Source organism: Pogona vitticeps, chromosome 1 (assembly GCF_051106095.1).
Source record: "Pogona vitticeps strain Pit_001003342236 chromosome 1, PviZW2.1, whole genome shotgun sequence".
Classification (NCBI taxonomy): Eukaryota; Metazoa; Chordata; class Lepidosauria; order Squamata; family Agamidae; genus Pogona; species Pogona vitticeps.
This window is the reverse complement of record NC_135783.1, coordinates 215,180,644-215,194,527: the sequence shown is the minus strand read 5'-3', so window position 1 is coordinate 215,194,527 and position 13,884 is coordinate 215,180,644. Positions and strand designations below refer to the sequence as shown.

General features: G+C 41.1%; 1 protein-coding gene across 19 annotated transcripts in view; it reads right to left on the bottom strand.

Moving 5' to 3' along the window:
- NEB (nebulin) overlaps positions 1-1,389 on the bottom strand; it is a 208,696-nt gene extending 207,307 nt beyond the window's left edge. For 17 of the 19 annotated variants that reach the window (XM_078376624.1, XM_078376634.1, XM_078376635.1 and 14 more), the window contains exons 1-2: positions 1,296-1,389; positions 495-600 (exon numbers count right to left, since the gene is read on the bottom strand). The gene's annotated coding sequence lies outside the window, so the exon portion shown is untranslated. The remainder of the gene's footprint in view (positions 1-494; positions 601-1,295) is intronic. The other 2 variants (XM_078376629.1, XM_078376631.1) reach the window with 2 other exon arrangements.
- Between the last annotated feature and the right edge of the window lie 12,495 nt (positions 1,390-13,884).

Genomic DNA, 13,884 nt, shown 5'->3' with positions numbered 1-13,884 from the left:
GGCTCTACTCGCAGGAGATACAGTGGGGAATCGAACTCCCAGCCTCTGGCTCCACAACCAGATACCTAAACCAGTGAGCTCTCCAGCCAACATAACAGTCATTTTAAAAAGCATTTAAATAAACCTGTTTAAAACTCAGCTCTTTGTTCCTCTTTTCAGGCTGCAAAATGTGCCACCAAACTATTTATGTAAGTAGCAGTTAAGCAATTTTTAAATGGACTTTTAATTCAGTATTTCCTGACATACACATTCCAATAACAGCTTATTAGCACACTTTTCTTTTTGTTGTTACTGCCTTTAAATTAATGTATACAGTTGTTTTAATACACTGTACATTCACTGCAACATATCCTTAAATCCTTTTTTATGCAGCCACTTATACATTCTAAGCACAGTGAGACCACATTATGCTCTTATTTGCAAAGCTGCTATAACAAAAATATTGCCTGGGCACATACATAAGCATTAAATCACTGCAACGTATATAAAATGACCTTAAGTCAAGGAAGTTAACGTCTCTCTTCCCACCATTGGCCTTTGTGGATGCTCCCTTTGTTTGCTTCTGCTGTTCTTTTCTTTATGTGTGTTTTCCCTTCAGGCCTAGAAGACATCAAAACACTTACTATAGCTTGGGTGCGTATATGAAATGAATCAATTAATTCACTGGAACGTCCTCTGAACTTGCCCCAAGGGACTGGGGCCCCTATTTCCAGTGCAGGCAAGGAGATGAAGGTTTGCAACAGCTGCTTCCTAGTGCAAAGATATGTGCTCTGTAAGCTAATCCTTCAGTACGATTGGCTGGTTTTGTTTAGCTAGCTAAACTGCCATTCCTTCTGAGGCAAGTGGTGGTCCAGAACTATGGGTTAAATTTAGGTGCACAGTCTCTTCCCGGTGCTAGTTTTATTCAATTAAAAGTGAAATAAAATAGAATTTAGAAGCCTAATCTACAAAACTGGCTAACGTTCTAAAAGATAAACAGGAGAGGGAGGTCATTAGGAGGTACTTAGCTGGAGCGCCCATTGATCTACCTAGTCCTTGTGCCACACCACCATGGAGCCATAATCTCTTTTCCCCTCAGGTAAATTACCAAATGTTGTGCTGACCTCTCATGCCAAGTAGGATAAACAAGCATTGGTGAAGAATTACGGAATACAAATACTCCTATTCTGACAAAAGTCCAGTATCCCTTTAAAAAAAAAAAAAAGCAAACTCCTTGATTGGCCAATACCAATTCTGGGTTGTTGTTGATGTTGTTTAAAAAAATAGCAACAGATATTTTGAAAAGATGGGCTTACCAGCAATTTTTAAATAAATTTCCTTAGCAGCAAAGCCTCTCCGACTGTCCTCCTTCCTGAGAAACGCTGGGCAAAAGCAGAGTTAGCCCGAGGCACCAGCTCCTAAATTATCATGTGGCTGGGGAAGCCAATCATGTTTCATCTTGATCAAGTTTCAGATGCTAAATATACATAGTGACCCTCTGGAAGACCACCTGTTCAGCAATCCCACAAAGAAAACTTAAGCCACATATGCTAGCCATTCGTCTGGGTTCTAACCCAAATCAAAACATAGGAAGAGTGTCAGCTCAACTCAGTTATGACTCATGGCAAAGTACAGATAGGTTTGACTATGGTGTGTTATGATCAGAGATGATCAGCATGACATACTAAGGGAGAGTAGGGGTGAATGGTGCACATGTTACCCCAACGCTGTACTGCAGCTAAAACTGTGCTCACGACCTGGGGTTCAAATCCCAGGTAGCCGGCTCAAGGTTGACTCAGCCTTCCATCCTTCCGAGGTCGGTAAAATGAGTACCCAGCTTGCTGGGGGGCAATGTGTAGCCTGTATAATTAAAATTGTAAACCGCCCGGAGAGTGCTTGTAGCGCTATGGGGCGGTATATAAGTCCAATAAATAAATATAAATAAATAAACTGAGAACTGTGGCTTTTGTGCACTGACAGGCGCTCTGCCCCTTTCTGCCAGGGGCCAGTAACAGAGCCAGCCAATCAAGAACTTGGTCCATTGTTTCTCCATTTAACTAACTCAAATTTGATTACATCTTAAGGCCAACCAAAACCAATAGATAAGGTGCAGGTGTTGAGTGGAGTGATTGTTCTTGCCTGCAACATCCCTAAAGGCCTGACAGGTTTAGGCTATCAAGGCCAGAGATAAATGGAGTTACTGTAGTATGGCTCGTTCAAGAGTTGGCTTTCTGGTTCTCAGTGCACCGAGTTTAGCTGTTTATATGTACGATTTAGCAATAATTTACTTCTAGTCTCACTACTAGTGTAAGATTGACTTCTGGTTAATAATAATAGGTTGGAATTTTATAGATGGGTCAGACCAATCAGGGTCTTCCGATTTTCTCCTCACAGCAGTCCTTTAGGTGGTGCATTCCAAGGTACATATAGGTGATTTATTGGAGTACAACTTCCAGAATACCTCATAACTGGCCACATTGGCTGGGGATTCTGGATGCTCAAGTCCTAAGACCATCTAAGTTGATAACCACTGTGCTAGATTCTTCTAATCATAAAGCTGTTCCTATGTACACAGATCTTGTGTTTTGTAACCCACCTGCCTTTTGCAAAGGGACAAGATTTGTAGACAGACTGAGGGGGCAAAAAAGGAAGGATTCTCCATTAAAAGATGAATCCATAATATGGATCACATTCTGAATTAAGATACATGATGGTCAGCTAAAAGTTGTGAACATGGCCATAACATGTGTCTACTTGTGTTATTTTCCATATATGGGAAAATTACTTTATGGACTACAATCCCCAAATACTCCAGACAGCATGGTTAGTAGATTCTGGAAGAAACCAACAATTGTGAGAGGAACTGGTTTTGCTCATTGGCAGTTCTAACAAACACTCTGAGGCAAGAATATTATCACCATCCTCTAGTCTCAGTGCCTGTGAGGAGAAAGTGTATGAGGCCATTGAAGAGATATATTTAGTTGTTTCATGCAGCTCTTCTTTATGGTTTTGCCAGGTTTAGCAGGGTTAGTAGAAATCAGAAGGAAACGCCTCTGAGAACACAGTTGTGTTGCTTGTAGTGTGAGTTTAACCCAAACTCCCTTTTCCTTCTTAATGTGACTCCAAAAACTTTTCACCCAATCCTCCCCATGCTTACTCTATACATTTATTGTTTGAGTTGTACAATGCACTTATTTCAGGTGAGCCTCTGTGTGTTTTACATAATGCAACTTATTCTGTTCCTCCCATTGGCTCTAGCTGTCGTTAGGTGCTTGATTTGCTTTCTTTGTGTGGCTCATTAAAACAATTATTTCCCTTGCTTTTGTTTGTGTACATGTGTGTGCACATGTCCACAGACGCACATGCTATTATGTGCAATTCAGTATTCATCTAAATCCTGCCAAGAAGCATATTTTATTCACAAAGTACATCTATTACGATGATATTGCACAGCTGATTCACACTGTGAATGTGAATCACAAAAAGAAGAACCATTATTGTAATTTTATTGCCCATTCTTGTAAAAAAAATTGCCTATTTGATTCACAAAAAACTACACCTTAATTTTCAGGCCATTGTTATATCTCCACATTGTTTAAACAATCATATGCTGTTTACAATGTCACTTCCACAGTTACCATCATGTTACCATTATACCTGCTCATTAGCTTAACTTAATGAGTCATGTGGAATACTAGAAATACAAAGGCTACCCCTAGGGCCAGATGGAAGTTCTCCTCTATCTGAGCCTGAAATCAAAGGTATGAAGGAGGAGGCGGTGGCAGCACCTTGGCAGAGGCAGCCTGGGAGAGAAGGCGGGCTGTCCGGGTCACAAAAGGCAGGCATGGCTGGGGACCACTCTAAAGTAGGCGAGGATCCCAGGACGGGTGTCTACCTTTACTGTAGGGCATAAATAAGCATGGGGCAGACTGCCAGGGCAGCCGCCGCCTGTTCAACCACCTTCAGAGGCAGCATCAAGCATCCCTGTTGGGAATAGAAGGAGAAAAGTCACACCAGCAAGGGCAGGACCAAAGAGTGCTGGATTCTCTGGCAGCCGTTCTCCGTTTGTCCCCTGCAAGAGGCTTTTCTTTGTCTGCTACCCACATCGGCCAACCGCTGCTGCCTGCCTAGAGTGGCCTTTCAGTGAAATACTCTGATCCTTACATTTGGTCTTTGCTGCACTATTCTGTTCAGCAGTACATTAACGATGAACCTTAGAGATATTCTTTAGGGCTTTAGCATGGTGACATTACTACGACCATCACCACCACCCCGGCAATGGGCTTCTAAGCCCTGCCGCCTCTTGATCCCTGTGTTATCCTTCAGGGCAGTGTTTCAATCCATCCTCCTAATCTTGTTTGCTTTTTACACTTACTATTTGGTGCAGTCCTTAATTGTGAACTTGGAGATTTTCTAAGGGCACTTGGAAGGTGTGACCAGCACAGGATAAAAGCAAGGCTGAACATGAAAGTGTGTGTACATATTTGTATTATTTTTAAAAAAGCAAAATCTAAAGGTGGCTGGTACACAACCCCTGGAAGCTATCTGAAATTTGTCAGAATTATTCCCCTCTTTTAATTGTATGATAATTTCACAGATATTGGAGAAAACACAAAGTTATAGCTCTTGCAGTTTCCCAGTGTGAGTGCTGATTATCAGACTTTCCAAGTTGATCTGGAATCTGGACCTGGACTGAATCAGACGGGGTCTGTACCACTCAAGAACAAATCAAGATCCAGTCCAAAATGCCCATTTGCCCCTCCAAACCAAACTGCATGACCGATGCCTGGGTGAAGATGACTCCAACTGAGATTCTGTGATGCCCATTGATTTTGCCTGGCATAAAATATACACAACCTGAGTACAGGTTAAAGATATATATTCAGTTATTTCACACAGTTCTTCTTTATGGTTTCCCAGGTTTAGCCAGGTTAGTCGTAATCAGAGGGAAAGGCCTCTGAGAACACAGCTGTATTGCTTGTAATCAGATTGGGGGAAGGTAGTGGCCTTCAAGGATCATATTTATTTTTTGTTCTCTGCTTTCTTTACTTGGGATATGATGATGATCTATCTTCTCAGTTGACTTCATCTTTTAAAGGAGTGCCTCACCTATACGCTACAATCTAGAGACTTGGGATTAATTTTAGAGGTCAGACACATTTGAGTGACACCATAGTACTTTTACGATGCTTCAAGACAGATGCAGCATGATCCACCCGTAGTTTAAGAAGTCAAGCTTGTGACTTCATTGACGTCTTTTGAATGATGAATTCAGTTTCCAAATTTAAGCATTCTCAATTACTCAATACATTTGGTTCCAAAAAAAGTTTTTCCCCAGGTATGTCAGAGCACCTGTTTATAGGTCAAGATTGAGAACTTACTCCTTTTTTTTGTCTGTGTAAGATTTCCAGTTGTTCTGCTGGATTCAACTCTGCCCCTTGTTAGTTCATGACTCGTTTAACACGTTACTAGTAGTGGCCCTCATACAAGAAAGAAGGAGACAAATTCCTCTCTACACACTTAAAACAAGATATGCATCCTGGTCTCCCAGGTTGTATCCACTGCCACAGCAGTGCAATTCCTATGATCCTGTACTATTCTGTCCACTGGGGGATAATCAAGGGGGCTTCTATAGGACCAGCCCAATAGTTGCAAGCACTAGGAACACCGAAGTTACCAATTAGACAAGAGCAATTTCATCGGTTGTCCCATTCATTTATAAAGTATGAAAAGCATATCGTACCAAATCCCGAACTTGAAAATCAACAGCAACAACAAAAGTGCAGGCAGATAACAAAGGGTGCAGAAGGGTGCAAAACTTTGGCGATTGCTTCACGAATAGTATTAAAAGCAACAATTTTAAATGCATCCATAAATAGAAGCAGAAAATCAGCAAGGGAAGTAGATGAACCACTTATAAGAGTATATGATGCACAAGAGGGGAAGAATCAACCATCTGAGTATTTATTTGTATCTGTGTTCACTGCAGACAATGAAGCTAGATTCCTTACCTTCACTGACATTTTTTTGAATGGGAGCTGAAGTATATGAGATGAGTTCTAGACCTTACCGCTAATAAACAAATTAAATGTGAAATACCTAATTTGCTCACTAAAATATGTAGATTTCCCCTAAGATTGACCTTTATACAAAAGAACTGAGAAGTGGCCAGTCTTATGCCTCTTTTTGCAAAAAGAAAGACCCAGAAAGAATCATGGATGTAGAAAAGAAATCTAGGAGACTGCAGCATAATAATTCCTGATATTGAGAATATTCTCCTTTGGTAAAGTTGTATTTAATGACCCTTATGGCTTCTTTTCAGCTATGCAAATCTGAGAGTCTGCTAAAAGATAAGGTACACTCCTCCAGTGAAACTATCTTTATTTGAAATATGCATGTTTTGGAGCAAAGTTCAGAATCTAGACAGATTCTAGACAGGGAGTCCTGGCTCTTTGAGGACTGAGCAAAGAACCTGAGTTCCTTTATTTTCTTTTAGAAGAGGTAGCTATGCTAGTCTGTGCTAACATATCAGGCAAAATCCAAAGAAACAAAACAAAAGAAAACAAAGACAAAGACATGTGGCACCTTAAAGACAGTATCTTTGCCATCTTCCCTAATAGTATTTCAATCTACAGTTTTTCTGGTTCATGGTCAATTGATTATTTTAATGCAAATCTGTTCTTTATGTGGAATTTAAATGCATCAGGAATCTTGTTTAAATTATATTTTGGCACCAGAATTCTTAATTTTCTTTTTCAACTCTACTTGAATGTTGGATATTGACAGTTCATGATCAATACCACAATCTGTTCATGGTCTTGTTTTGGCAAAGAGAATACAGCTTCTCCATTTCCTGCTTCCAATGATATAGTGTATTTGATTTCTATATTGACCATCTGGTGACATCCACTTTTACAGATACAGTAGATGTCTGTTCTGTTGTTTTTAGTGTTTATTTGCAATAAGCAGATTGCTGGCTTTGCAGAACTCTACGAGTCATTCTCCTGCTTGTTTCAATCCCCCTAGGCCAAATTTTCCAACAGCATTTGGTTCTGCTTTTCCCCCTCCTTTTGTGCTCCAGATTTCGATAGGCACTGTTAATTTGTTGGTCTATATGCAACAATGACAGTTATGGATGTGCCTCCAAAATCTTTAACATGGGGTCTTATGAATGAATGATCACTGTAAGTGCTATACTATCCTTTTCTTTATTTTAATAGCTGCTGAAGGCTACAAAATAACTAATTCACTGGAACATGTTGGGTTCCTTCAATGAAATTTTACACATCTTTGAGAACTTTGGGTCTCTCATTTAGTGGTGGTTGCTCTTTTTGATATGAAGAAAGTGAATAATAAGAATTGCCCCTAAAAACATATGACATGATCCCTTAAACCTGAAGACTGGCAGTTTCAGCGCATGCAAAAGGAAGTGAGCCTAATTTAAAATTGCTGTTTTTATTGCCAGAAGAAGCAGAGATCCTCTCCATCCTGGAGAACAATAAAGGGGGATTGGAACAATTCATGGAAGCCAAGAACATCCATGACCAGTGATCCCTAGCTACTAATATATGCATGAGGGCTGTATATTACTTCGTAGGCCTCTGTGTATCAGTTGCTAAGCGACAGGAGCAGAACACCTTGCCAGAGGCATATGACTGGCCACTGTTTAAACAGAGCGTTGGCCCGAAGAGGTCTTTTGTTTGATCCAGCCAAGCAGGATAACAAGATATCCCCCTCGAAAGTTTCTTCATTATTGCAGAGACGGGAGGAGGAGAACTAGGAGGAAATCTACAAGTACCATTTCCTGACTCCCAGTAGTTGATGAAATTATGGCCTCCCAAGGGTGGCCTTCTAAAACCAGCTGCAGTAGAGGCAGTCACACAAGGTCAGGGCAACCGGTGTTTCCTCTGCCAATGGAATTGAGGTACCTAGTTGCTCTGAGCCCAGTATTTGGGACGAATTTCCCTAGGTACCAATGGAAACTGAAAGACACATGGCTCCATAATTTGACAACCCATGTGTTATACCTTGGCAGTGGGCAAACTGTGATTCCCCCAGATGTTGTTGGATTGCAGTTCTCGTAAACCCTTGCCTTTGGCTATGCTGGCTAGAACAGATGGAGTGTGTAGGTTGAAAACATAAGGAGGGCCGTAGCTGCCCACTCCGGAATGTAGGCAGGCTAAGACATTTCCAGTTTTGCTCCATCATGCCATAAAAATTACAACCAAATTCTGTTTGATTTTTGTTTTTTTAAATTCATCTGTCACAAATTGGCAAAATGAACTGACCCGGCCCTGTCAACTGGAGAGCATCCCAGAATCCAAATGTCTATCTTCTCCGGGTCTGAGAGTCTTGTGTTTTAGAACTCTGCCAAGGAAATGTGTATCTTCCTGTCAATTAGTAATTAATTGATTACTTACCAGTATTTGTGTGGATCTTGTACCTATTCACACATTTAATGGGATGCATGACCTGCTCTTGCTAATGCCGGTCCCAACCTCTGAGGCTGGTGTATGTTTTTCATAGGACAAATACAAAGGACAAGGTCATTTTAAAGCCAGTCTTCATATCACCTGGCTCTGCTGTTGCTCCCACTGGGGTCCTAATTTAGAGCTGAGGCATTGTCAAGCACGTAACAAATACATGCCTATGTTGCTGGTGTCAGCCCAGTTGAGTTCAGTTTACGTAGAGAACAATTTGCTGCTTTCTTCTTTTCTTCCTGGCCAGAATCTGAAGGTACAGGATCAAATCAGTTGCACAGATCTGGCATTTGACACGGCTGCCATCCAATCCTCTTAGACTGATAAAATCAAATTTGGAAGGAATCTATTGAATCATCTAGTCTCTATCGCAAGATAGCTATGTACACCTTATAAATGGAGACGTCCTATTTCCTGTTCAATAGTCACATAAGAGCTCTCCTAGTTCAGGTCAAAGGTCCATTTTGTGTAACGCTTTGTTTGCTTTTATAGCAAATCGTGTTTTTTTGACTATCAAAGTCACAGCCCTTCCCCACCGTTGCTTCCCAGCAACTGGTATTGACTCCTGAAGCACACAGCCCCTCAAGCAGGACATGCCAACTATTTTTATTACCAGGGCTCCTTTGGCTTTTCAGATCTTTTGCACGTCAGTGTTCACTAGCCTCACCCAACATGGTCAGTGACAAGGATTATATAGGACCAAAAGTCCAGAACATCAGAAGGGCTAAAGGATCCCATTCAAAACTATCTACTAACAGTCATGGGCCAAAATCCTTTCGTGATGTTCATCAACAATGTCGTGATCATCAACAATGTCAGCAGCAGATTAAAGATTTCCTTTTCCAATTTCAGGATGCACACAGTTCACACACAGAGATACAATGTCGCATGCTACCCAACATTGAAAAACAAATTATTCAATCTGCCACCGTTGGCTTCTGGCGACATCATTCCTGTTGGACTGCGCCCAACAGGATTTCAGCTATTCTGAGGGGTGCCTTATGTAGCTACATTACAACGTTCTCCTGGACACGAGGAAGGTACCAGCAGGCTTGAGGAGATTCCAAAGATTTGCAAAAGAAGAAGAAAATGGCATATAAGCAAATAAATAGTGTTGAAAACATGATCAGTAGCCACAAAATGTTGAGCATCTGCTGAAGTGAGCAGGTGGGAGAAGACAGTACTCTAGTAAAGGACATGAATGGATGGATGGTGACATTTTTTAGAGACCAGATTTGTAACCCCTCCAATTCCCCTCTTAAACCCACCTAAGCCAGAAACCATTACTGCATCAGATTCAGGGAAGCCTTTGATACCAAGCCACCTCGTTTCCTTTATGTACTCTCATAAAAGAAGGACACGTAGGCCAGCTGACAATTATTCTCCATCCCATTCAGTGTTTCTGCTGCAGGCTATTGCCACCACTATAGAATGGCTTGGTAAACAATATGTAAGGATGTACTAAATTATGAGACTGATTGTTCATTGCTTTTATGCAAAATGTCATCCTTATTTTTTAAAAAAACCACTTCAATTTTCCATGGGTTGAATTCAGATTCACACAGATGGGTCTGGAAGGAACAGCCATCCTTGCACTCTCCCCTCCGCCCACAAACCAATTCCTCCAATCCAACAGAGATGGCTACAAATAATTTGGGAGAGAGCGACTCTACCTTATTTGGGAAAATACAGAGCTTGCTCTTTTTTATATTTTAACTCTCTTTACACTCCTCTTATCCAATATGTAAACTCGTTATGGGTAGCTATGTTGTCTGGGGCTTGCTGCTTCCAGGTTTGGGTTCTCATTAGTGTACTGGGGTGAGAGAGAGACCCTTTTTGGCCCTCTTTACTTTTGAAGGCTATGTAGTCCTTTAGGCCGCTTTAGATGTGTTAGGACTGTTTCCCCCCCCCCCCCAATAAAAATTAAGTTTACTGACATTTTAAAAAATAGTAAGGTAAAATTTGTAAAATGAGTAAATAATCTAACACAGTGTTCATTAAATGTACGCCCTGCTACTGCATTAAAAGCAGAACCAGGTCTCCTAATATTGAACCTAGTTGCCGTAACTCACAATGTTACAGTTCATCACTAGTTCAGTGTACCTCTCTTGTATATATTATTCCTAAATGCTTAATTGCTGGGAAATGTCTTACTGTTTTCCCACAGGCAAGGCAGCAAAATGAAGCATGCCATAAGCATCAGCCGAAGCTCTGATCCTATGGGATAGATTCTATAACCCTTGCTCAGCCATAATCCTTCTTCCTCATATAATATTAATGCAACCACAAGTGAACAGCTCAATAAGACTCTGTGCTTTATTGCTAAGGAGTCTGACAGAGTAACATGATAGATCAAAGCCTTACTCGTATCCATTCTCTTGTAAAGAAGGTGCTTGCTTTGTTCTTCTGCAGTCCGCAACAGCACAATTTGACATGTCTTGTTGCACTGTTCCCCTGCCATATTTCTGAGAAGATGTCAGCTATAAATATAATCGTTTTATCTTTTATTGTATTTTAATTGTTGTAAGCCGCCCAGAGATCTTTGGGTAGAGTGGGCAGCATATAAGTTACATAAATAAATAAATAAATTTAACCAGCATATTTGGGGGTTTCCTCTTATGTGGAAGTAGTGAGAGCAAGCAAGGGTGTTTCATTTCCACTTGCTCCCATGCCAATAAAAAGCAGATAGTCCTTCTGTAACTGCTCCCCCCAACTTTTTACAATCTTGCACACAGTTTGCACATGTCATTAGTGGCCCTCTTGATCCTTCATGAGCAATATAACTGGCCTTCTGACCTAGACACATGAGGCTATTGTCTGCACATGTTGCAGTGAGAGGTGGGAGGTACGCAGTTATCCTGCATTGCTGAAACAGACCAGGGAAGTGCTGTGTTGGGTTGCTTCACACTTATCACCCAAGCAGCAGGGTAGACGTAGAGGAGACTCTGGCCTTTTTTAATAATAGCGAACAGACAGGACCAGGTGCTGAACTTCCCTCTCCATGGAAAAGATAGCATCAGCACTAGACTAGCACCGGGCTGTCTGCCATCTGAAGCACAGCAGCAGCAAAATTCACGCTTGCTTAGTGCCCTTAGTGCCACGGCACGCAGAAAGTGAGCCCCCTTCCCTTTCACATGGAGGAGGTGCTTGCATTTAATTACCTTGCATTCAAAAACTTGATCTTTGGGCTCCTATTTCATTAGATACATATTTTAAACTTCTGCATTTTCATGCATTAACAGCCCGACACATTTAACAGTATTATTTACGATTATGAATACTGGAGGAAAATTAAGTTATGCTTATGGAAGCAAGGATCCATAGGTCTAAAGTGATTATACAGTAAGCATGTTAATGAGCTGTTTCTTTTTCTTTCCTTTTTTCCCCCCAGTCTGAATCAAATCATCAATGTAGAAATCCTGGAAGTCATCTAATCCAGACTCGTGTAAGGAAGTGCCCTGCAGGATCAGACAGGCATCCAGAGTGGGGACATAGGAATAAAGCTCCCAGATACCAATAATGTGAATGCAGTCACCAAAAATATTCACATCAAAACACACAGTTAACCACTCTGGGCAACTCAGATTCACTCTGCAACACAGACTTAGATGAAATGGATCTCCCTTTGTAAGTCCAGGTAAATTACTATGCAGTTGTTGCCAAAATATAGTTATTAAATTAGATGAAAGAGTAGTTTAATGTTTTACTTGGTCTTCGAAAAAAAAAATCTCATAACAGGTAGTCTTGTGAATGAAGAGATCTACTAATTTCCTTCTTTGCAGTGATTTACTTGATTGACCTCAGGCAGGCCTTGGAAAATTAGTTCCTTTTGCATGATAGCTCCCAGAGTTCCCTGGCAGGATGATTGTTGTCCATGTTTGCTGGGGGATTCTCGCAATCTGGAAAAGTAACTTTCCTAAACTCTGATTCTGATGAAGGCTTTATGCTGTTGTTGTGCCACGGAGATCCAGAGGCTTGTTCATACTTCAGCTGCCTTTGCTTCTACATTTTACACCAGTGGTTTCCAGCCTTGGGTAACTCCATGTGTTCTTGAACTGCAATTCCCAGAAGCCTTCACCACTAGCTGTGCTAGTGGTGATTTCTGGGAGTTGTAGTCCAAGAACATCTGGATTACCCAAGGTTGGGAACCACTGTTCTACAGCATGAATATCAAGTCAGCCTGATGTTCAAGCGATATCTTACCCTTCAGTCTGCTCACATCAGAGTTCAGTCCCAGTATCAATAATGGGACAGAAGCTAGCAGTGCACCTCTGTATTCTGCTTAGGGCAGACAATACAATTTTTATTTTCAGTTTATTTTCTATGAAAGAAAATTAATCAAGACAATCTATCTGAAATCAGAAATGGCAACCAAGTGCAGTCAGTTTCTCCCTTCTAGGACACTCTTCTCAAAGAGGCTGTTGAAATAAAATAGGTATTACAAAGGAAGATTGCAGGCAGAATCAGTAGAAGAGGATTACTTTAATAAATTCTAGAAGTAGATTACTTAAATTCCAAAATCTAAACAGAGATTGGGGCCTTGAAGCAATGATACAAATGAATAAGCTAGTTTTCTCTGCTGTCTTGTGTATGACCAGAGTTGTTTTGGACAAACTATGACCTCAACATTACCTCCTAAAAATTCAAGCCCTAAGAATCTCGACTAATGGCTGCCAGGATGTTAATGTTGTCCATACCATGAATGTTCCCCACCTGCATTAGTAATGCCATTGTCACCTTGGAAACTCGCCGCCAGTGGCCTTTGTCCCATTTGGGTTCCAATTGCACCTACATGAGGTACACTTTAGGTAACCTGTGACCCAAGTATGGTTACCTGTTGGGAGGTTGTGTGTTTTTATATTTATGGCGGGGGGGGGGGCTATGCATGTCAGCTGCCAGGCTAGTGGAATGGTGCTAGACAGACAGGATAAAAGTCTATTTGCTCAGTGGTTTAGGTGCCAGAGGTTGAGAGTTCAATTCCCCAGTGTGCCTCCTTGACAGGGGCTGGACTCGATGATCCATAGGGTCCCTCCAACTCTGCAGTTCTATAATTATTTATTTATTATTTATTTAAATCAGTTTCCCCAAACTAGTAATCATAACACCAAAGGGGGGTGTCACAAAGTGTTTGTGTGTGTGTGTGTGTGTGTGTATGTGTTGCTAAAACACAAATAAGGGCTGTGTTTTAGTCCTTGTTTTTCCTTGACTTTTCAGAGTAGGATGTTAAAATCAGTGTGTATAAGTATGTATGAGAAACATGCCCTTTGTGGGGAGGAAAAAGCCTCTACTTTCTGAACAGCGATGACTTTACCCCATTAAAAGTGCCTTTGTATGCAAACATGGAGGGGGGCTGTTGCAGGTTACTTGACTATTATAAAAGGGGGTCACAGTTTAAAAAAGGTTGGGAACCACTTGAATGAATGAA